Here is a 23,947-nt window from a genome sequence, read left to right as displayed (position 1 = left end):
ATGATCAGATGATTTCCAGATCGGGTGGAGCATTGTCAAGAGGCGTCACTTAATAACCCTTTCTTACAGATAGAAATCTGTTGTTGACAGAATCATCCTTTCTCTCAATATTAAAAATTCATATTCAATTACGTGTTTCATAAACACAAGAAGCTCATGATCGTATTCATAATATTTATTGTTAAGGCAAGAAACGATTCCTATTCTAGATTTTCTAGAGCACGCCTTATATTGATTTAATTTCACCTAAATCTATCATCGCATGGTAAACATAGGCATATATCTCATATATAAAATTAAATAAACAAGTAAATGTAAAGTGCAATAAAGTAAATGTGTTTGTTATGACCCCATCCTATGTGATCTTTATCAAGCTCATGATAAAGATCAAGGTCAATCTAATATGGTGATGGAAATAAATACAACTACTTATTACATATGTCTTCTTCTTTGTTTAGACTTCTTGTATGCCTCGTCTTCTTCTTTGTATCACCTCCATTGGATAGCCTTCTTGAGTCTTCAATTACATTACATGACTGAAAGTAAAACTAATCTAATGAACTTACAAGAATAACTCGAGTTACATTCGAGATTTATGATTACAAAGATTGACGACATGCAAGTCGTATTTAAAACCAAAACCAAAACCATTACACTAAGGTCGAAAGGTCATAACCATCCATCATGCTCATACAACATATAAAAGCATGTTAAAACACATAATCTGATCTTAACATATCATATTATCCATGATCTAATCATAAAAAGAAAATATGACAAAAATCATAAAAATCAGAATCAAATCAGAAAAACAAGAATCACTGTTTACGGGCAGTAAACGATGTCAAACGCCTTACAGATGAGTCGTTGATAGCTTTAGCTATCAGTTTTGTTCAGAAGCTCGTTTACCTATGGAATAAGGTATCCGTTTGCGTAAATCGGACACCAGACCTAGATTTCAGTAAATCTGCAGCAGCCAATTCAGAATCCGTATCTAATATGATTCTCATAATTAGAACAAACATAAATCATGTATATATCAGTATATATACATATTACATAATCATCTTAAGATTATACAACTCACATGAATATCATATATTCAAAACCATACATATATAAACATATTATATCAACATCAAATCATGGTCACGTACATGCTCATATATCGAAAACAGTTAAACACATAAACGAATTAAAAACTTTTCGCAAGTAGCACTGATGCCATTGAAGGGTTTTTAGCACATAAACGCAACGAACACATATATTTAAATCTTAAAAAAATGAAACCCTCCGCAGGATCCATGCGAAAAATAATATTTAATTCATAGTTCAGTATGTTTACCTTAAGAAGCTTTACGTTAATGGAAAGATGGAGGTCTTTAATGGCGATCCAAAAACGATGAACGGAGATCCTTAGCAGCTGCTCCTCAAGTGTGAAGCACTCCACCGGTATCCACCAAGAAAACGATATAATGAAGGAGGAGGAGATGGAGAGAATTAGGGTTTTGTAAATCTTTTTGGTTGAGGCAAAAATAGGGTCTGTAATAGTATATTTATAGGCAAAATTTTCAGCTGAAAATTTTCCCATAAAATATTATTATTATTAACCCTTTATTATTCTCACTAATAATTAAAACACCTTTTAATTATTAATCATTTTTCTAAACTATTTAGAAATAATTCTCTCACTTGATTTAATTTCCAAAAATTAAATTCTTAATTAATAATATTAAGAACCTTTTCTTAATTAATTTATAATCAATTAAATCTCATTTAATCAATTATTAAATTTGCCAATTAATTATTTATTTCATAAATAAATAATTATCATCCATTATTAATTAATTCCTCCACCATTAAATCATTCTCTTTTATGGTGTGACCCTGTAGGTTCAATATTAAGCCGGTAGTAGATATAAATAATAATAAAACTATTTTATCATTATTTATATAAATTCTCTAATTCATTAAATATGATTAATTAATTAATCATATTTATTCTACATCGTGAGAGATACTTCTCAGCATATCGCGACTATCCGGATAATACGAATTCACTGCTTAGAATACCAAGAACCTATTCAGTGAGTAGTTACCGTACAATCAATTCCTTCTACCCTGCAATGTCATGATTAAATACAAGGCATGGAACTTGTGTCAAGCCTATCTTATTTAATCTCTTGCTTTCCCATTCACTATGCTTACTTCTATTTAATGTAAATTAGAAACTCCTTTCTAACTTCATTCACTCTGGCCAGAGATTCCTGAACTAGCATAAGTGGATCAGCATTGAACATTCTCCTCCTTCACTGGAAGGGGTAGATCCTTTATTGATCATACACTATCTTCGTGTACAAATTCCTATACCCAGTAGAGCCCTTATAATTGTCCCTTAAGACTAAGAACTAAACCAAAGCATAGTTCAGTGTACACAAGATGACTATGATGACCTCAAGTCTAAGGATACTTGTACAACTATCACTATGTGAACAACTGCTAACACGTGAGTGAACTCCATCAGTTGTTCAGCTGTGTGAGTCAGGTTCAGTGAACTTATTCTATAATAAGCACCTACATACTAGCTATAGTGTCACCACACAAATGTCTATGAGAACAGACATCATTTATAATGAAGCAAGCATAGTATGTACCGATCTTTGCGGATTATTAATTACCAGTTAGTAATCCTACGACCAGGAACTATTTAAGTTTAGAGTTATCATCTTTTAGGTCTCATTATTATGATCTCATCACAATCCATAAAAAGCTTTACTCTAAACTGCGGTATATCTTATTTAAACATTTAAATAGATAGAGTCCGCAATAAAAACAAAACAAGTCTTTTATTAATATCAATGAAATTAAAACAGATTACATAAAAATTATTCCTAAATCCTCTTACATGATTGGATTTAGGACATATCTCTTTCAATATTGACATTAATAAATAATTAAATCAAATTATCCAACTAAAAATAATTATAAAATATCGGGATGTTACAATTAATGTGTTCTTGTTCCGACAGATATATGTCTTAACAAATATATGTCTGGAATATAAAGTAATTAATAATATGTTTAAGTTCCAACTAAATTGTTATATAAGAATTATGTGGCTCATAAATTAAATTTTTTTGAATAATATTAATTCATTTATTTTCTGGGACCACAATAATTTGGATTTTATGTATTTGAATAAATTAATATAGAGGAATAAATTATATAATTTATTAAAAAATAAATAATCACAAATTATTTTAACGAAATAGTATGTCAGTAATAAGAATATCAAAGTTATATTACACGAAAAATTGTGAAGTTGTTCTTTCATAGATATTGGTGTAGTTTGAATCGTTTAGAATGTATTTATTATCATTTTTAATTTCAATATTTTTTATATTATTCCTGTTAAACGATCAGTAAACAAATCATCTAATTATTTTTAGTCTGTTATTTGTTTTTACAACTTGATCGTATCGGCAATTGGGAGTTCCAAACTATATATTATTTTACACAATGGTGTTTTTGAAAAACTATTGCCCAACACTAGATTAGATAGTTGTTTTATAAACTGTTATATATAACTCACTAGCGATAAGTTCGACTTTTTGGAGTTGATATCCCCTGTTTATCGATATTTTCTAAATTTATAAATATTTTCGACGATCCAATTGTACGGATGTTGAAATCACCCTTTCAATGATCCAAACATATGGATGTGCTTCGAATACGAATATGATGTTACGATGTTACGATGTGCTTTTATATTAATCGAATCTTTCTTATTAAGCATAATCATCAATTATCCCTAAACATTATACTTTAAACCCTAACTTAACTCCGAATAATTTTTTTTTATCGTAGGTAACCCGCAGCCGCTACCCTTCGGGTGCGCACTGGGTAAACCCTACGGGCTCACGCAATAGCCTGCAAACCACTGAACCAAGGTAAACCGCATTTAACGACAGACTCTGACTCAGGAGGCATAATCATAAATTCTCCTCCCGCGGGATTCGAACCTGTGACCAAGAGGATAGTTATCCCCTCTTTAACCAGCTGAGCAAACCCTTGTGGGCAACCCCGAATAATTTAGAACATTACTCTTTCAACTACTTTGTTAAACTAATTTGTTAACCCCTAATGATCCTTAAATCGTAATCGTAACCCCTTATAAGTCACCTTATCAGTCGACCCTACTTATAAGTTAAATTTACGACTTATAAGCTGATAAGTTGAATGTTAGTAACGACGTACTTTATTCTGAACATATTTTGATCTTTCCTTCTTCATCAACTTTATGATGTTGAATTGTTGAATTATGATTTTAGTGAAAATAAATGTAAAGCTATTTTATTGAAAGCTGAAAAAGACTTTCATTGGTGTAGGATCAGATCCCAAAGATAGTAAGTCTTTTTTTCTTATGAATGAAAGTCTTTTTCAGCTTTCAATAAAATAGCTTTACATTTATTTTCACTAAAATCATAATTCAACAATTCAACATCTAATTAAAATTAATGAATTTAGATTAGATTAACATCTTGAAACATAACTTTATAAAATAAAGTTGATGAAAAAGGAAAAATCAAAATATTTTCAGAACAAAGTACGTCGTTACTAATATTCAACTTATCAGCTTATAAGTCGTAAATTCAACTTATAATTATTAAATTTTAAAATTGAGGGCATACGGTTTTAGTTTCGGTTTTGGCCAAAAAACGTCCCGAACCAAACCGCGCTCCACCCTAGTTACAACTCCATCTTTAATTATTTTAAAATTTTACAAAGGGAAACTTTAATATCCTTAATTTTTATTTATTTAATAAATGTTTGTTCACAAACGTCTCTGTTAGCGTAATCTACGTTTGTTTATAGTAATATCCTTAATTATTATTATTATTTGTTTATAGTGATATGATCGAAGTGTTCGAATCAGATTATCGAACTTTTAAGGTACCAAAAATTTAACTTTTATGGATAACGTCGAATGTTTTATCAACATATATGCACTCACAAACATCGAACATTTAAAAATTAAAAGTTTTACTATATAGTATTCTTATTTTCGTTTTAGATTATAGATAACGGTTTAGGACAAAAAACAGTTGTTGGAAAATATATGAGACAACGGTTTGTGTAAGAAACTGTTACCCAACTACTATTTAAAAAATTTAGCGTACGATAACGGTTTCTTGTAAGAACCGTTATGTGATAGTTGATCTTACAACAGTTATTACAATAAACGGTTGTCAGTTTGTTTAGTAGTTTAGTTAATATATCTCCAAATATATGAATAATTTATATATTTTTTAATTTTTGATTTTTAGGTTTTAAAAAAATTAAATAATAACGGATTTTGTTGATCGCTGGATTAAACCAGATCTGTATCTAGGCCGTTGGTTTGAACTGAGTTTCTTTTCATTTTCCCTCTCTTTTGAATTTCATCTCCCCCTTTATTTTTTTAGTATCCCCCCAAAATATCCCCCCAAAAGACTTTACTCCCCAACACACTTCTTCCCCATCAGTTACTCCTCGACATAACTCCACAACTCACTTCTTCCCCATCAGTTACTCTTCTTCACACAATCTCTTCACGGCGATTTTCTTCACACAATCTTCTTCCTCTTCTTCACACGTTCTTCTTCCTCTTCTTCCATTCGATTATATTGGTATGTTCCTAATTCAATTAAATACCGTAAAGCCCTCATTTGGGGGTTTTTGATTTTTACATGTTTTTAATAAGTTTCTAAAATGCTATTCAATTTATTTGGGGTTTTTTTTTATTTATTTTGGAACTCTAAAACCCTCTTCAATTTATTTGGGGTTTTTTAATTTTTTGATTTTTAATTTTGATTTAAGCTCGGTGATGATGTTTGTGGAGTGATCTGATGATATGTTTGGGGTTTCTTATTTTTAACTCAATGTTTTATGAGATTTAAATGTTGCATGCAATATTTATGATATTGTGGAGTGTTTTTGATTTGTGGAATGTTGCATGCAATGTTATTGTGGAGTGTCTTTGCTTTGTTTTATTATGTAAATTTTGCATGCAACTGTGGAGTGTTGAGTGTTGATGATGAAACCCCTGGTTCTAAACTGTAATTGTCTCATGATGAAACCCCTGGTTCTTTATATTCTCTTGTTTTTTATTCCAAATGAATATTAACAGGGTGCTAATTTCTGTTTGATATCTTGTAACTGTGCTAAGTTCTTGTTTTTTTCGTGATTCCATTGATTTTTGAGATGAAATTACTGATTTGTTTGTTATAACTCTGCAGTCGATTAGTTAGTTGAATGTGCCCTGTGTTACTGTCCTATAATGAATAGATAATTTATCTTTGTTCACATGCCGTAAGTTGTGCGATTATAAGCTAGATTTTATTGTTGGTTGAATGTTTGTTTGTGTATATCTCTAGTTGGTTTAGGCTGTCAAAGTGTGACACAACATCATTTTAAGTAAACTTTATAATACGCTTTTAAGTTGGAAAGTTAAGATGTCTCAGATGGTTATTTTTTTGTTATTTTTTTAGGTTTTTTAGCTATAATGTCTTTGTGTTTTGAAGTTAAGTAGAATGCAATGGAACAAAATGTGCGAGTATTATGCTTTTCTGTTTCTGCTTGTTTGCATCATTCCCCTGCCTTTAAATGTACTGCCATTGTGGAGTGTTGAGTGTCTCTATTATTATATAAATTTTGAAATGTGAGGGATATCATGATTAGTGAATCTTTGTCAATGGAGTTATTATTTATTTATCTTCATATTTTTTATCATGTTAATGTCAATGTTAATCATGTGTTTGCATTGAGTTTTATTGAGTTTACTATCATGTTAATGTTGTACTTATTCTTTCTATGTGTACTTTATAGGTTATGGCTACTCCTAAGAAGAAGACCAAGGCAGACAAGGGATGTTAGGTCACACACACACACTGTAGAGGGGGTGAATACAGTGTATAGTACACTCAAATCGAACTTTTAAGAACTTAAGTAACAGAAAACAAACTTTATTGAAACAATAAACTCTGTTACAATATGGAACTGTTACCTCTCAGTGATGAACAAATATCACGAGAGCTGCTAGGGTTACAATAAATAATCTTCTCTAATAATGATAACACTTATAGTGTAAACCCTATGTCTGTGTTTATATACTACACAGTTACAAGATAATCGCTAATTGATATGGAATATAATTCTGCTTCCTAAAATATATCAATCAGATATCTTTTCTTCCAAGTATTCCATTCTTTACAGAATTCCTTCTTCATGCATATCTCTTCTTATGTTTATCTTGATCTTCTTTCCTTTAATCAGCTACTGTCCTTATCTGATTGTCCTTCAGCACTTAAGTTCTGATATTTATCTTCTGATGATTATCTCCTAATAACATAAGTACAGATATCCTTAAGTCCTGACTTCCAGTATAAGTACTGATCAACAGTTAAGTACTGATTTATCCTGTTCAAGTAAGATCTGAAAGCTAAACATAAAACATATTAGCCATGACTTTATCAAATATATCTAACAATCTCCCCCAACTTGTAAATTAACATAATATACAAGTTTAACAGATATTTGATGATGTCAAAAACATTAAGTACAAATGCATGAGAATTAGACTAGATAACTACAACTTACAGTCCTTAAAGCTTTTACCAATTTCAACTTCTGATAATAACTTCAGTCTGTATAAATATCAGAATTTAAGCAGTTGTAGATCTTCGACTTGGCTTCATCATTTTCTGATCTCTCTGATGTCAGGAGTTGTTCTGAGATAGTTCTTCAACAAACATTTCTCAGCATATCTTAGTTCATCAATCATTCTCCTTTTGACATCTTTAAGCTCTGCAGTATCTTCACCAGTTTGAAAGATTGCAGCTCTGAGATCATTGATCTTTGCTTTTCTCAACTCCTGATCTAGTCTTATGACATAAGCTTTGTCAGACTCCAGATTGAATTCAAGTCCCTTAATACCAAGATATGTTCTGATCTGTGCAGTATTAGGCTTCATATCAACAATATCACCATTGTGATCTCTGTACTTTGGAACATATATGCTGTCAGACTTAACAGAATAAAGCATTTTATGTCTCTGAATCTGTTCTTTTAAGTAGTTTGCAGCAGTCTCTGTTATTCTGTCATCCACTTGAAGTAAGAAAAGTACATGCTCCAATTCTTCAAAATACTTCAATGGAATGGCATTTTGTCTTATATGATAAACCCTACCATCTGTCATGAAATACAACATGATGTATTCTTTCAAGTAGGTATGATAAACCATCTGTACAGATTCCAGTTGATTCAATCTCTCAGTAGTTGCTCCAATACCAGGAAGTTGGATCATTGGTAGTGTTGTGTACTCTTCTTTCATCAGCACTTCCCAATCCAGTTTTATCTCTAGCTTCCTTTCCAGTAACTACTCTTGCTTCAAAACCACTTGCAGTAGTCTTCAAAGATTGAGTCTGTTTTGCTTTAGTGAATCCTGGTAGGAGTGTCTTTGATCTATTTTCTGATATCAAGTTAACTTGAGCTCTGTCAGAGGTTACTTGCTTCTTCTGAATATCAGAACTTACAATTTCTTGACTCTGAACAACTTGAGCCATGTCAGAGGTTGTTTTAAGAACTTTTCTTGAAGTTAGAGCAAGATCATCCTTTTCATTAGTAATTTCTTCTTCCTCAGGAGGTACATAAACCTTGATAGGTTCACCAACCTTTTCTTTACCCTTGGATCTTGGATCTATCTGTGGTTGTGATCTAGCCAACGTTGCTTCAGTATGTGTCCTTTCTTTGATCACAATGCCTTTGAGTTTTGGAAGTGAATTTTAACCAGAAGCTTCAGATTTAGATGTGACTTTCTCTGATTTAAGTCTAGCTTCTTCTTCCTTTAAACTTTCCAAGTCCATTCCTGGATTTTCTTGAAGAAATAACTGTCTTGACATTTCCTCATCAAGATCTAGAAGTTCATCAGAACTTATCCTTTTACCAGCAGCAGAACTTATTCTTTTCCCAGTATCAGAACTTGTCCTGTGACTAGCTTGTCTTGATGTAAACCTTCTACCTTGACTATGACCGCTACCCATTCCAGAGTATCCTTGATCATCATTTCCATCATCCTTTCCTTGCAGTGTCTTGTTAGTGTTGCATTTGGACTTAATTACCTTCTCCCCCTTTTTGGCATCAGCAGGTAGTAAAAGAGAGATAAGTAATTCCACTGAGGATTGGATTTCAGTAAGTTGCGATTGCTGAGAAGCTTGATTTGTCAGAATTTCATCAATCTGAGCTTGTTGTTTCTCTTGAGTTTTCTCAATATAAGCAATCCTGTCAATGGTAGGTTGAAAGAACTTTTTCTTATCAATTTTCCAAACTTGTTCTTGTTTGATAAAGTTCTCCTGAATCTTGTGTAGCTCTGCATGAGTAGTTGAATGAAGACCTTGTAGATGTTTAGTACTCAATGCAGTGACTCTAAGCTGGGTTTTTAAATCATCAGAATTTAACATTTCATCAGCTTTAGTCAAGTGCTCAGCAAGATGTATTGCAGTTGGAACACATGAAACTGAGTTCCATTCCTTAGTCCACTCCTGACCTGCAGGAGTTTCACTCCAAGGTACTGGTGCATCCCCGGTAACAAACTTCTTTACCAGTTCAGACTTAGGAAGAGTCTGTTGAGGAGTATGTCCTGAAGGACCTGCTTCATCAACATCTACAGTTGGAGCAGCATCACCAGTATCTCCAGCATTTGCAGCATCAGAACTTAAAGAATCAGTATCTTCTGATAAGACAACAGTGTGAGTAGCAATGGAGGCTTCATCATCCTCTAATTACTGATCTGATACTAAGTTCTGATCAACAGCCATATCATGATGCTCACCTAAAGTCTGATCATCAGCATCTTGATGCAGAGAAGGTGTTGTTGATAACTCTGGAGTTTGAACAGCATCAGTAACAGGTGTTGTGGAAGGATTATTTGTTGTTGGAGCTTCTAAGAGAAATACTTCAGACACAACCAAGTGTTGAACATCAATATCAACACTTGTGCCTGGATCAACAAGAGACACAGATGGTGAGTTAGCCTTGTCAGATACAGCTTCCTGAGATGGAGTTGATGGAGAAGAAGTGACTGGAGCAAATTCCTTGTCTTGTGAGATCAGAGATTCCTGATCCCCTTCCTTAGCTGCTTCCTCTTCATCATCTGAAACTGGCCTTTGTGCCCTCTGTTTCTTGTACTTCCTTGTTGATTTGGATTCCTTGGGAGTTTCAGGAACTGTCATTCGTCTAAGCCTCTTGAGAAGCCTAGAACCCCCAATTTCAGAATCCTTCTGAGAAATCTCTTTCTCAGCTTCAGATACAACAGGTTCTCTAGCAGGAACCGGTTCCTCAGAATCAGATTCATCGCTCAATGCAATCCTCCTTCTCTTTTGAGATGTTTGAGGAACATTCTTTGTCCTCTTTGACTTGGAAGATGAAGATTTCACAGTAGGTGCTGAAGATGAAGGTCGAGCAGTCTGTGAAGTGGAGAGATAGGATTTGAGATATGTTCTGAGGGTAGGTTGAGTAGAATGAGAGGTAGGTACTGAGGTTGATGGATTTTGGGTGTTTGGAGTTGGTTGGACATCAGAGTAAACAGATCTATAAGTATCAGGATCAGCATTTACCAGGATCTGTTTTACAGACTTAGGAATCGGTAATGGTCTAACCACTTTTTTCTTAGTATCAGCATTTACCAGGTCATTAAAGTATCGTTTTGCAACCTTAAAAGGTGGGGTTTGAGTGCTGACTAAATGAGGTTCATCAGTACATCTCGATCCTCTGTCATCCTATCCCTAATAAAACCAATTAAAGCAGTTGCAAAATCAAAATAAGTTTGATTGATAATTGCATACCCGATGTGCTGACTCATAATTGGAATAGCATCAAAATTTGAACATTTGTTCCCAAAAGCTTTGGTGATGCAATCAAAGAAGAAACTCCATTCTCTTCTGATATTAGCCCGTTTCAACTGTCCAAGTTTCGTCAGACTCTTTTCATATCCCAATTCAGCCATTAACTCCCGAAGGGCTGAGTCCTCTGGAATTGAGAAAGTACAATCTTCTGGAAGATGTAAAGCCCTGCGTACTGTACCGGGAGTGACTACAAAGGATGAATCACCCACTTGGAAGATAATACTGGGAGTTCCACGTTGACCACCATCATCAAAAAGTCCAGTCCTCCAAAACCTCAGAACTTGTTGGCTTGAAAAGAATTCAGGCTGTGTTAATGCATACCCAACCTCACTATGTGCAAGAAGATCTTGCACAAAGTGCAATTCAGATGGAGCTTCAGTGTGATCAAGAACTGCAGCATAGTTGTTGGGGACAAACTTAGCTCCATCAATGATTAAATCCTTTGGTGCCATGTGAAAAAAAAATGAGATTCAAGTATGCCTGTTAGGTGTTTGATATAATGTCTGTATGAAAAACCAACGTGAGAAATAAAGAGAAAGAGAGTAAAAGTAAGGAGAGAGATAAAATATGAAGAAAATAAAAGATTAAAGAAATCTTCTCTCTGTTGTACTTATACTCTGAACAAAATGTTACCGTTGGACACCTGTCAGACATGCAGTAATAACGGACAGTTACTGGGCTCGAGAAAACAGGAATCATTACTTACCCATTTGCCTAGTTTCAAGGAAAAACCATTCCATTTATCAAGAGAAACAGTTTTAATTCAAAATTTAAACCGTTAGCACTGATTGAATTATTTTTCACTGCATCATTAATATTCTGAAAATACATCACATGAAAATGACCAAGATAAATTAGATAAGTAAGTGCTGAAAATGAATCAGAACTTAATATAAAACAAAATTTATATGGTCATCAGAATATCAATCAGGATTTATCAACACAAGATAAAATAACTCAGAGACAAAATCTTGAAGTAAAAACAACTTTCATTAATATATCAAGACAATACATTTATGAAATGGAAATTACATCAATACTTATACAAGATTTTCCCTAAGCTTCTAAACCTAACATCAACAGCCTTAGTCCTAGCTAAGAAGCCTGACAAAGCTGATGATGAAGAAAAACAGGAAGAAGACGAGATTAAGTCATCTTCTTCTTCCTACTTTCGACAAACAGAATGGCGAGTCTGATGATTCGCTCTTGCTGGCGGAGAGCTTCCAGCCTTTCCTCCTCCAATCGCTCCAGATGGCGATGGTAGTCCATATAGAAGAACAGAAGGTGTGTCAGTACCTCCTGTGGGACAGAGTCCCATATCTCCTCAGGAATGGCTGTGACATGCCATTCCTGCTGCCACTCGGCACAGCTTAGCTCCATATTGAAGTTTTGGTAGTTCAAAAACATGTTGTATCTGACCATTGTGCTTTTGAAAGAAGAAGTATGAAGATAAGTGTGTGAGAAGAATTTGATGGAAAGACTGATGTGAAGTGGCTGCTTATATAGGCAAGAGAATGCCAGGAGATGCAAAGAAATTGAATGCTGACAGGTAGAATTAATTATACCTCGTCTCCCTAGACTTTGAAAAAGAATAACATTCATTGGAAAGAGGAATCATGGTTTAAAATGCACAAGAAACAAGAAACAGTGGACTGTTCAAGTATGAATACCATTAATCCTAATCATAGTGACTATTAATCTTCCACTTCAACATATTCTAGTTCGAACTGAGACCGTTATCAAATTTTATTCACAGATAAGCCAAGTAAAGGATTAGACTGAGAAATCAGAACTTAGACCTATACCAGAACTTAACAGTCATGAGAACATAATTTCTTAACTCAAAAAAGGAATGCCCATCTTAGTAAATCCTCATACAAGTTCTGAGTTATAGACTTCAGAACTTAAACATCAGAACGAGTAACTAGAACTTGTCCTCAGAATTTGTGCAATAATGACACAATGACTGTTTATCTAAAATAACATAGACCACCACAGAAATTTTCATCATTCAGATGGAGTGATTAGTGTGTGCATTAAGCTAAATAACAGACAAAGAGTAAAGTCTGATTCACTTCAGTACATCTTAGAAATAAGGCATAACTAAAATTTTGCTAAAGAGCTGTCATTATCCTGAAACCTACTGATGAATGAGTTCATGCTTGAGTCCACCTCAACTGTTTTGTGCTAATTTTATGCATCTTTTGAAATTCTATTTTACAGTGGCTTCTCAGTATAAGTGAGTCACGACTGTTTATCAGAATTTATGCTATTATCAGAGTATTTCTCCAGTAATCATAGAGTGTGAAAAGTCACCAAGAAAATATTTTGCTTTTCTAATCCATATCTACTTAATACCAGCAATGCACTTGGGTCGTCCCTTCCACATTTTTACTCTAGATCTCAAAGGAGTACCTGATTTTATTCTTTGATCTTTTTACTTTTTCTTTTGATAAGTGAGGTTTATCAACACTTAGTACATTCAGCAGTTTTACTAGTATCAGAACTTAACAGATGAGTAGCATTATTCTAATTTGTGACTTAGTAATAAGATATACAAAGTAAACTTAACTAAGCTCAATTATCAGAATTTGCTAGTGTCATAGGGTTTCCACTGAAATAATTACTTCTTACATGGAATCATTTGTTTATTGAAGACTACTAGGTCAGTATCTAGCACAGTTATCCTCATAGGATTGAATAGGTACTTGAACAGACATATCACTTATCAGAGTTTAGAAACATATATCAGACAACAGTCAGTACTTAAAGACATTTATCAATTAAGCACAGAATACACAATGAGATTAATTCTGTAAATACTGAGCATAAAGTCTGATAATACAGAACAAGACTAAGCAGATTTAGAGAAAGAACCTGAAACCATTCAAAGTTCATTTACCAATCTTGTAAAAGTAGCTTCACACAGTGGTTTTGTGAAGATATCTGCTAGTTGTTGATCTGTGGGAACAAAATGCAATTCTAATGTACCTTCATCCACATGTTCCCTGATGAAGTGGTACCTGATGCTGATGTGCTTTGTCATTGAGTGTTGAACTGGATTACCTGTCATAGCAATAGCACTTTGATTATCACAGTAAATAGGGATTTTGAAATATGTTAACCCATAATCCAGTAACTGATTCTTCATCCAAAGAATCTGTGCACAACAGCTTCCTGCAGCAATATACTCTGCTTCTGCAGTTGATGTGGAAATTGACTTTTGTTTCTTGCTGTACCAAGAAACCAATCTGCCTCCAAGAAATTGGCAGCTTTCACTTGTGCTTTTCCTGTCAATTTTGTAACCTGCAAAATCTGCATCTGAGTAACCTATTAGTTTAAAATCTGATTCTCTAGGATACCATAATCCCAGAGCAGCTGTTCCTTTAAGATACTTAAAGATTCTTTTTACAGCTGTTAAGTGAGGTTCTCTTGGATCTGCTTGAAATCTTGCACAAAGACAGGTAGCATACATGATATCAGGTCTACTAGCAGTTAGATAGAGTAGAGAGCCAATCATACCTCTGTAGTCAGTAATATCTACTGATTTACCGGTATCCTTATCCAGTTTTGTCGCAGTGGCCATTGGAGTGGATGCACTTGAACAATCTTGCATTCCAAATTTCTTCAGCAAGTTTCTGGTGTACTTGGTTTGACAAATAAAAGTGCCTTCCTCATTCTGCTTGACTTGAAGGCCCAGAAAATAGCTAAGTTCCCCCATCATGCTCATCTGATATCTTGACTGCATTAGCTTGACAAACTTTTTGCAAAGTTTGTCATTTGTAGATCCAAAAATGATATCATCAACATAAATCTGGACCAGAAGTAAGTCCTTTCCATGGTTGAGGTAGAACAGTGTTTTGTCTATTGTCCCTCTGTTAAATCCACTTTCCAGAAGAAACTGAGCTAAAGTCTCATACCATGCTCTAGGAGCTTGCTTAAGTCCATAAAGTGCTTTATCAAGCCTTAGACATAATCTGGATGTTTGGTATCTACAAAACCTGGAGGTTGTTCAACATATACCTCCTCCTCCAATTCTCCATTGAGAAAAGCACTTTTCACATCCATTTGAAAGACAGTAAACTTTTTGTGAGCAGCATAAGCCAAGAATATCCTTATGGCTTCTAACCTAGCAACTGGTGCAAATGTTTCATCATAATCAATTCCCTCCTGTTGAGAATATCCTTTTACAACCAGCCTTGCCTTATTCCTTGTAATTATGCCATCACTGTCAGTTTTGTTTCTGAATACCCACTTTGTACCAACAACAGATCTATTCTTTGGTCTTGGCACTAGGGTCCAGACTTTGTTTCTTTCAAATTCATTCAACTCTTCCTGCATTGCTTGCACCCAATCAGCATCTTGAAGAGCTTCTTCCACTTTCTTTGGCTCAGTCTGAGAGAGAAAAGAATTGTAAAGACATTCATTTGAAGTACCTGTTCTAGTTCTGACACCTGCATCAGGATTTCCAATTATCAAATCAGGTGTATGTGATTTTGTCCACTTCCTTGCAGATGGAAGGTTTTCTCTAGAACTGGATGCTCCCCCATGATCCATGCTATTTTCATTTTCATTTTCTGATGCTCCCCCTGAAACTATGCTCTCTGAGTTGGATTCTTCAGTATTTAGATTTTCAGCACTATCAGAACTTGGCTTATCAGAACTTGACGAATCAGAACTTGAAGTGCCAGATGCATGTTCTGATGTTTCTTGAGATGTGGTAGGATCTTGAGTATGCTCCCCCTGCATAGGTGCATCTTCCTTTGACGTAGTCTCCACAGTTTCAATAACATCAGAGTTTAATCCATCAGAGTTTACAGTATCAGGACTTAGACTGTCAGGATTTTCTGTATCAGAATTTGAGTCTTCATTTTCAAATCTCAGCTGATCATGGTCAATGAAATCTTCAAGACCAGTAATCTTTTTGTCATCAAAAGAGACATTGATAGATTCCATGACCACTTTTGTTCTCAAATTATAGACTCTGAAGGCTTTTGTGGAAAGTGGATATCCAACAAAGATTCCTTCATCAGCTTTTAGATCAAACTTTGATAGTTGTTCAGGATGAGTCTTGAGAACAAAACACTTGCATCCAAATACATGAAAATATTTCAGATTTGGCTTCTTTTTCTTCACCATCTCATATGGTGTTTTTCCATGCTTGTTAATGAGTGTTGCATTTTGAGTAAAACAAGCAGTCTGCACAGCTTCAGCCCAGAAATAGGTTGGAAGCTTTGCTTCTTCAAGCATTGTACGTGCAGCTTCAATGAGAGTTCTATTCTTCCTTTCAACAACTCCATTTTGCTGTGGAGTTCCAGGAGCAGAAAATTCCTGCTTAATTCCATGGCTTTTGTAGAACTCTTCCATTATCAAATTCTTGAACTCAGTGCCATTATCACTCCTTAAAACTTTCACAGAATCTTTGACCATTTTATCCAGATGTTTGATATGATCAATCAAGGTTGATGCAGTTTCACTTTTTGTATGCAAGAAATACACCCATGTGTATCTGGTGAACTCATCCACTATGACCAACGCATACTTCTTCTTTGCAATAGACATGACATTTACTGGACCAAATAGATCAACATGTAGTAGATGATAAGGCTCAAGAATTGATGATTCAGTCTTGCTCTTGAATGAAGATTTTCTTTGTTTGGCTTTTGGACATGAATTACAAAGACCATCAGGAGCAAATACTGTGTTTGGCAATCCTCTCACAAGATCTTTCTTGACCAGTTCATTTATATTGTTGAAATTTAAATGAGAGAGTTTCTTATGCCAATTCCAGCTTTCTTCAATTGATGCTCTACTCATCAGACAGATTGCAGAACCATCAGTACTTGTTGAAAGCTTAGCTTCATAAATGTTACCACGCCTGTATCCTTTCAGAACAACTTTGCCTTTAGATTTACTCACAATTTCACAGTGTTCTTCAAAGAAATCAACATGATAACCTCTGTCACAGATTTGACTTATACTCAGTAGGTTGTGTTTAAGTCCTGAGACTAGAGCTACTTGTTTAATTATGACATTTCCAAGATTGATATTGCCATATCCCAATATTTTTCCAATATTGCCATCTCCATAAGAAATACTTGGGCCAGCTTTCTCCACAAAGTCTGATAGCAGGGCCTTATTTCCAGTCATATGTCCTGAACATCCACTTTCCAGAACTAGAATATTTTTCCTGTTGCCCTGCAATCACAATGACCACTAATTATTAATTTTAAGGACCCAGACTTGCTTGGATCCTTTGGCCTTATTAAGTTTATTAACATTTGCAGCGGATTTAGCATCAGAATTTATGTTAACAATTTTCTTATCAGAACTTACACTATCAGACTTTGAATCAGAATTTACACTAGAAGGAACAATGGAAACTTTCTTCAAAGAAGGTTTTATTTGATAATAATCATAGTACAAGCTATGATATTCCTTACAAGTATAAATGGAATGCCATAAACTACCACAATGAAAACAAGGATTTTGTGGTTTGTATCTAACAGACTGACTCTTAACTCCTGACTTTGAAGGTAAGGAGTTAATATTCTTATTCTTCCTGCAAAAAGAAGCCAGATGGTTAGAACTTCCACAGTTATGACATGTTTTCCTAGAAGCATCAGGAACAGGTTTATAATTATTGCTTTTATTCACACCTTCCTTTCCATTCCTATTTTTCCTAGGTGATTTTACCTTGTTTGCATTCTTGACATCTTTCAGCTTATGCTTAAGCTGCTTCTTTGTCATTAAGCCTATGTTCACTTCAGCTGTCTTTTCCTGTTTAAGTTTGTCAGAAGTTAATTTCTTTGTAACTTCTGATTTTTCATTTTCAGACTTTACAGTTACAAACTTAACAGGTTTTAACTTTGGCTTTTGCTTATCAACAGACTTAATTTCTTCAGTTCCTTTATCTTTCTTATCTTCTCCATAACCTAAGCCCTCTTTCCAGTTTCCACTACTTAGCAAATTTTGAGTTGTTTTGCCAGAGTTAGTCTAAGTCCTGATAATCTCTCTTTCCTTTTCTAACTCAGTTTTTAGAGATTCATTTAATTTTAGCACTTCATTCCTAATATAAAAAGCATCATCTCTATCCTTCTGAGTTTGATGGAACATGACTAACTCTTTTTCTAAGAAATCATTTCTTTTCTTAAATGCAAGATTTTCAGAAGTTAATCTTTCACATGTTAAAGTTTGATCTCTATAACTAACAAACATGGTTTTAAGATATCTTCTCAACTCATTAATATCATCAGTATGAAAAGCATAAGTAGTCTGAGGTACCTTTGTTTCAGCAGCTTCAGAACTGCTCTCAGCACTTTCTTTATCAGCATTTACCATCAATGCATAGTTTTCCTCACTTTCAGAGTCTGAGGTGTCTGTCCAGCTTTTCTGCTTTGTGACAAGAGCCTTGCCTTTGTCACCCTTTACCTTCTTGCAGTCAGGAGATATGTGGCCTTTCTCACCACAGTTATAGCATTTAACATTGGTGTAATCTCCTCTGTCAGACTTTCCTCCTCTGCCTTCAGATCTTCTGAAATTCTTCTTATCAGAACTTATGCCTTTCCTGGAAAACTTCTTTCCCTTCCTGAACATCCTGTATGCAATCTTTGTGATTCCTTTCACCATAAGAGCACACAGCTTCATCATCTCCTCATCAGCATCAGTCTCAGGCAAGCTTTCAGAATCTGAGTCATCATCACTCTCAGAACTTGATGACTCAGTATCAGACTTTATGAAAAGAGCTTTACCCTTGTCTTTCTTTGAGGAAGCTACATTGGGGAATTCTTCTTCAGCCTTAAGAGCAACTGTCCTTGACTTTCCTCCTTTCCTCTTGCTTCTTTGTTCCATCTCCAGCTCATGAGTCTTGAGCATTCCATAGATTTCGTCAAGAGTTGTTTCATCAAGATTGTAGTTGTCTCTTATTGTTGTTGCCTTCAAATCCCAGCATTCAGGAAGAGCTAACAGGAACTTAAGGTTTGAATCTTCAAGATAATACTCTTTATCAACCAATGACAAATCATTCAAAAGTTTGACAAATCTATCATATAAATCATTCAATGACTCATTAGTCTTTGAGTCAAAGTGTTCATACTCTTGAGTGAGTATTGTCTTCCTGTTCTTCTTAATTGTGTCAGTTCCCTGACACCTTGTTTCCAGAGCATCCCATATCTCCTTAGCAGTCTTGCAGTTGATTACCCTGTTTGACATTACATTATCAATGGCACTATGCAGTAAGTGTCGTACCTTAGCATCCTTAGCAATTGATGATATGTCTTCAGCAGTATAATCACTCTTCTCTTTTGGTACGGTCTTTGCTGCTTCACCTGCAACTGCAACAGTGAGCTTGGTTGGTTTGTGAGGGCCTTCCTTGATTCTATCAAGGTATTCTGGATATGTTGCTTCCAGGAACATGGTCATCCTTACCTTCCATATGGGATATTCAGATGGTCTCAGTATGGGAACTCTGATGGTCTCATACCGACTCTGAATTTGTGTCTTTGGTGATTCCTCAGTTTTGGTAGGCTTAGTTGGAGTTTTTGTGTCCGACATGATTGTGTTTGGATCTTTAACTGTATGTATGTTAACAGATAGGCTCTGATACCAATTGTTAGGTCACACACACATACTGTAGAGGGGGTGAATACAGTGTATAGTACACTCAAATCGAACTTTTAAGAACTTAAGTAACAGAAAACAAACTTTATTGAAACAATAAACTCTGTTACAATATGGAACTGTTACCTCTCAGTGATGAACAAATATCACGAGAGCTGCTAGGGTTACAATGAATAATCTTCTCTAATAATGATAACACTTATAGTGTAAACCCTATGTCTGTGTTTATATACTACACAGTTACAAGATAATCGCTAATTGATATGGAATATAATTCTGCTTCCTAAAATATATCAATCAAATATCTTTTCTTCCAAGTATTCCATTCTTTACAGAATTCCTTTTTCATGCATATCTCTTCTTATGTTTATCTTGATCTTCTTTCCTTTAATCAGCTACTGTCCTTATCTGATTGTCCTTCAGCACTTAAGTTCTGATATTTATCTTCTGATGATTATCTCCTGATAACATAAGTACTGATATCCTTAAGTCCTGACTTCCAGTATAAGTACTGATCAACAGTTAAGTACTGATTTATCCAGTTCAAGTAAGATCTTAAAGCTAAACATTAAACATATTAGCCATGACATTATCAAATATATCTAACAAGGGAAATTCGAAAAAGAAAGTGTCTCACAGGAATGAGTTCAAAAAGACGCGATCTTCACCCCATCCAAGGACAATGAGTGTGCTAAGGGCTTTAAGAAAGACAAAGTCCTCGAATAGCGAGACCTCCATTCCATTGAGTTCTCCCCCAAAAACTGTGAAGAAGGCCATTCATTACTAGAAAAAGTAGAATGGCATCGCCTTTTAGACATCGGTTATTGTTGGCACCGATGTAAACAAATCTTTTGACATCGGTTCGTACCAAATTGATGTCTTTATGTAAGATAGACATCGTTTTTCATATCAACCGATGTTGTAAAGTCTGTTTTAAAAAAATATCTCAGCGCGCCGTTCTCATTTTCCCCCTTTGCCAAATATTTCATTCCCACTAAAAATCCCCTACTTTTTGCCTTGTGAAATTTTGAAGTACCTATCTCTCCCTCCCTCTTTTCACCTTTATACTAAAAATAAAGATTAAAATCAAAATCAAACAGACATGTGCATAACTAAAAAACATAAAACCAAAAATTATAAATTCAAAATCTCCCATCTCTTAACCTAAAAACAACTCCCCTCTTTCAGCTTCTCTCGCTCTCATCTCTCAACCGAAGAACAACTCCCCTCTTTTGACTTCTCTCAACAGAAAACCGAAGACTGAAGACTGGATCATCTCTTTTAAATGCTATCTCCGCGCTCTCTCTTCTCTCTATGTGCTCTCTCTTTCATCGGAGTTTGGAAAGGTAGAAGATTGAATTGGGTAAGCTCAAGTCTGAGTTTAAAGGTTAAAGAGGTGAGACCATAAAGCTCATATCGGATTTTAAAGCTCAAAACTCAAATCTTGAATTTTTCAATTAAGCTTTAACCCTAATTTTTAAATTGGGGACTTTAATTTGAAACCCTAATTTTTTAATTAGTTAATTTTAATAAGTTTTAAATAGTTAATTTGAAATCTTGATTCAAATATGATGCTGGTTATTTTTAATTAGATTTATGTGGACATTGGTTCGATTTAGTTAGTTTGTTTATTCATTTTAAGTTTCTTGACTTTATTTTGAAATTTTTATGCAAGTTTTTCCTGCCTTTTTTGTTAATGAAGTTATTGATTTGTTGGTTGTTATTGATTTTTTTGAGAAATTGATGAGCTTCAAAAGGATGAAGTATCATGTTCTCTACAATTTTTATGAGGGTGTATTGAAATATTTCTTAGTTCTTGTGATGCAATTATATAGAGATGGAGAAATTATGATATTAAACAAAAGTTAGAGGCAATATATTATAAATTTGCAGCATACAAGTGACACAAATCAAGCGCAGTCTTGTGACTTCACAAATTTTCTTCATGATACCCAGGACACTACTCTGCACTACTCCAGAGGTACAATAACATATATTCTATTATTGTTTGTAAATAGGTTCTTCAAAAGATGTACATAAGCTGGATGACTGGAGCCAATTTTGTGAGAAATATATATAAGCCAATTTGTCTGTAAATATGTTTTGTCTCTTTTGTTGCATGGTTTACAGGGCATGGTTTCACTTTGCTGATGGTGTCAAAGGGGTTGGTGTCAAAGGCAGTTTATGCTAGGTGGTTCTAAGGGAAAGAAAAAGAAGATGGTCATAATAGCCAGTTTGATATTCTCAATCGGTGCGCTTATGCTAGGCCTGAGCCTGATAATTTACATGTTAAAGAAAAAGAAGAAAAAACAGGAAGGTATTTTTCATATGAATAACTCTTTATTACAAAGATACATAGATAATTTGACTATCTTATATGTATAAATGTACTCATCTTGTTAGATGTGCTTCTCGCACACAGGGAGGTTGGCGCTTGATACCGAGCAATACCAATCCATGGAAAGCCAACTGGAAGATCTAGAGCTACCATTAATTGACTTGCTCACAATTGAGAAAGCTACAAATTACTTTTCTATGAACAATATTCTTGGAGAGGGTGGATTTGGCCCTGTATATAAGGTAAAAATATTACTTTATAACTTTCATATAAGTTCAATATAAGATCAAAGAATCATGATGATTGATGAATTCCAGGGAATACTGGAAGATGGAAGAGTAGTAGCTGTGAAGAGACTCTTAAAGACTTCTAGGCAAGGAACCGATGAATTTAAGAATGAAGTTGTCTGCATTGCAAAACTTCAACATCGAAATCTTGTTAAGCTTTTAGGATGCTGCATTCAAGAAGAAGAAATGATGTTGATCTATGAGTATCTTCCAAACAAAAGCTTGGACTTCTTTATCTTTGGTATGCATAAGTTTTGTTAATCATGATGTTAATAAATTATTCTCCTGTGTGTAAGAGCAGCATATTAAAGATTTAATAGCATTCTGCTCACTTTGTTTTTTCTACACTAAACACAAAAACCAAACTCTAATGAAAGAATTAATACTTGTTCTGTTCTGTTACTCTTTTGTTACAGATGGTTCTAAAAAGATTTACAGGCTTGGAAACTGGAATGGGTTCATATTTAGCGGGTTTCCAAGAGAGATCAGCAACTTTAGTCTAAGTTTTGTGTTTACTGATAAAGAGCTTTATTATATGTATAATCTTGCTAATACCTCTATTTTTACAAGACTGGTGCTAACTCAGAATGGTGTTGTTGAAAAAACTAAAAATTAGATTTTCTTTTTAACGGACCAACAGATTGTTGAGTTTTAATCTGATATTTGAATGCTTTCAAATTGATTTTATTTGTCTGAGTAATAAGTGTTAGACAAGATTATATACAGCTTGATCATGGCAATCAGTTGAGTGATTTTTGGATCCATAAATCAGTGATAGAAGTTCAGTAGGAGCACTTGGCTTTTACAGGTAAGTTTGATTCCATTTTTTTTCATTTGAGAAGATGTTTCTATTGTCTAAATAAAAAAATATGCTTTACAATCCCATATATTGTTGTAAAATAATTATGATAGTAGTTATCTTTAGGGGAAATGGAGCAAGTGTTGCTCAAATTGTTCCATATGCAGCTTTGCACTATATGGCTTATGAGCAATACAGGCGGTGGATTGCATACAACTTTCCTGAAATTGAAGGAGGCCCTGTTCTTGATCTTGTGGCAGGATCATTTTTTGGAGGCACTGTTGTTCTCTTTACCTACCCTCTTGATTTGGTTAGGACTAAATTGGCATATCAGGTAATTAGTTGTAACTAATATTTGTACACTCTCTACACGTACACACACCACCCCTTCATGGTCGCACGCTGTTGTATGTATGTAGAAGCTGATATCCTAACACCTATAGATAGTATACACAAACACATACATTCTGATTTCCAGGTTTTGATTTTGCTTTCTGATACTAAGAACTCGGTATTCTCCTGATCGACATGGAGAAACATTATAACATTACTGTAAGGGCTCGGATATTATGGGGTAGCTTCATATTCTTAGTTTTAATAGCATAATTTTTTAACTAATGTATTCTCTTTCCGTTAAATGTTCACAGTGGTCCCGAAAGATTCGGAAATCCTATGATAGCAAGGATCTTGATGTTCGTACGGAGACTTTTGGTTATATACATCGAAGGATTCATGTAGCTTATTCCTTTGCTTCCATTACTTTCAAATTATACGTATTAGTTATGTTGAAAAATATTTGTAAACTTAGAAATATGTGGTTTAATACTTACAATCAAAGTTTGGAGATTTTAATTTGTTGGTTTGGTATTTACCATTTAGCTAGTTTTTTTTTATTTTGGCATTTGGTATGTTTAGGTGCATATAATATAATCAGTGTATAGGCTAATTTTTAGGCTTATAGACA

Source organism: Apium graveolens, chromosome 7 (genome assembly GCF_009905375.1).
Source record: "Apium graveolens cultivar Ventura chromosome 7, ASM990537v1, whole genome shotgun sequence".
NCBI lineage: Eukaryota > Viridiplantae > Streptophyta > Magnoliopsida > Apiales > Apiaceae > Apium > Apium graveolens.
The sequence above is the reverse complement of the archived record's forward strand: the minus strand, read 5'-3'. Positions refer to the sequence as shown.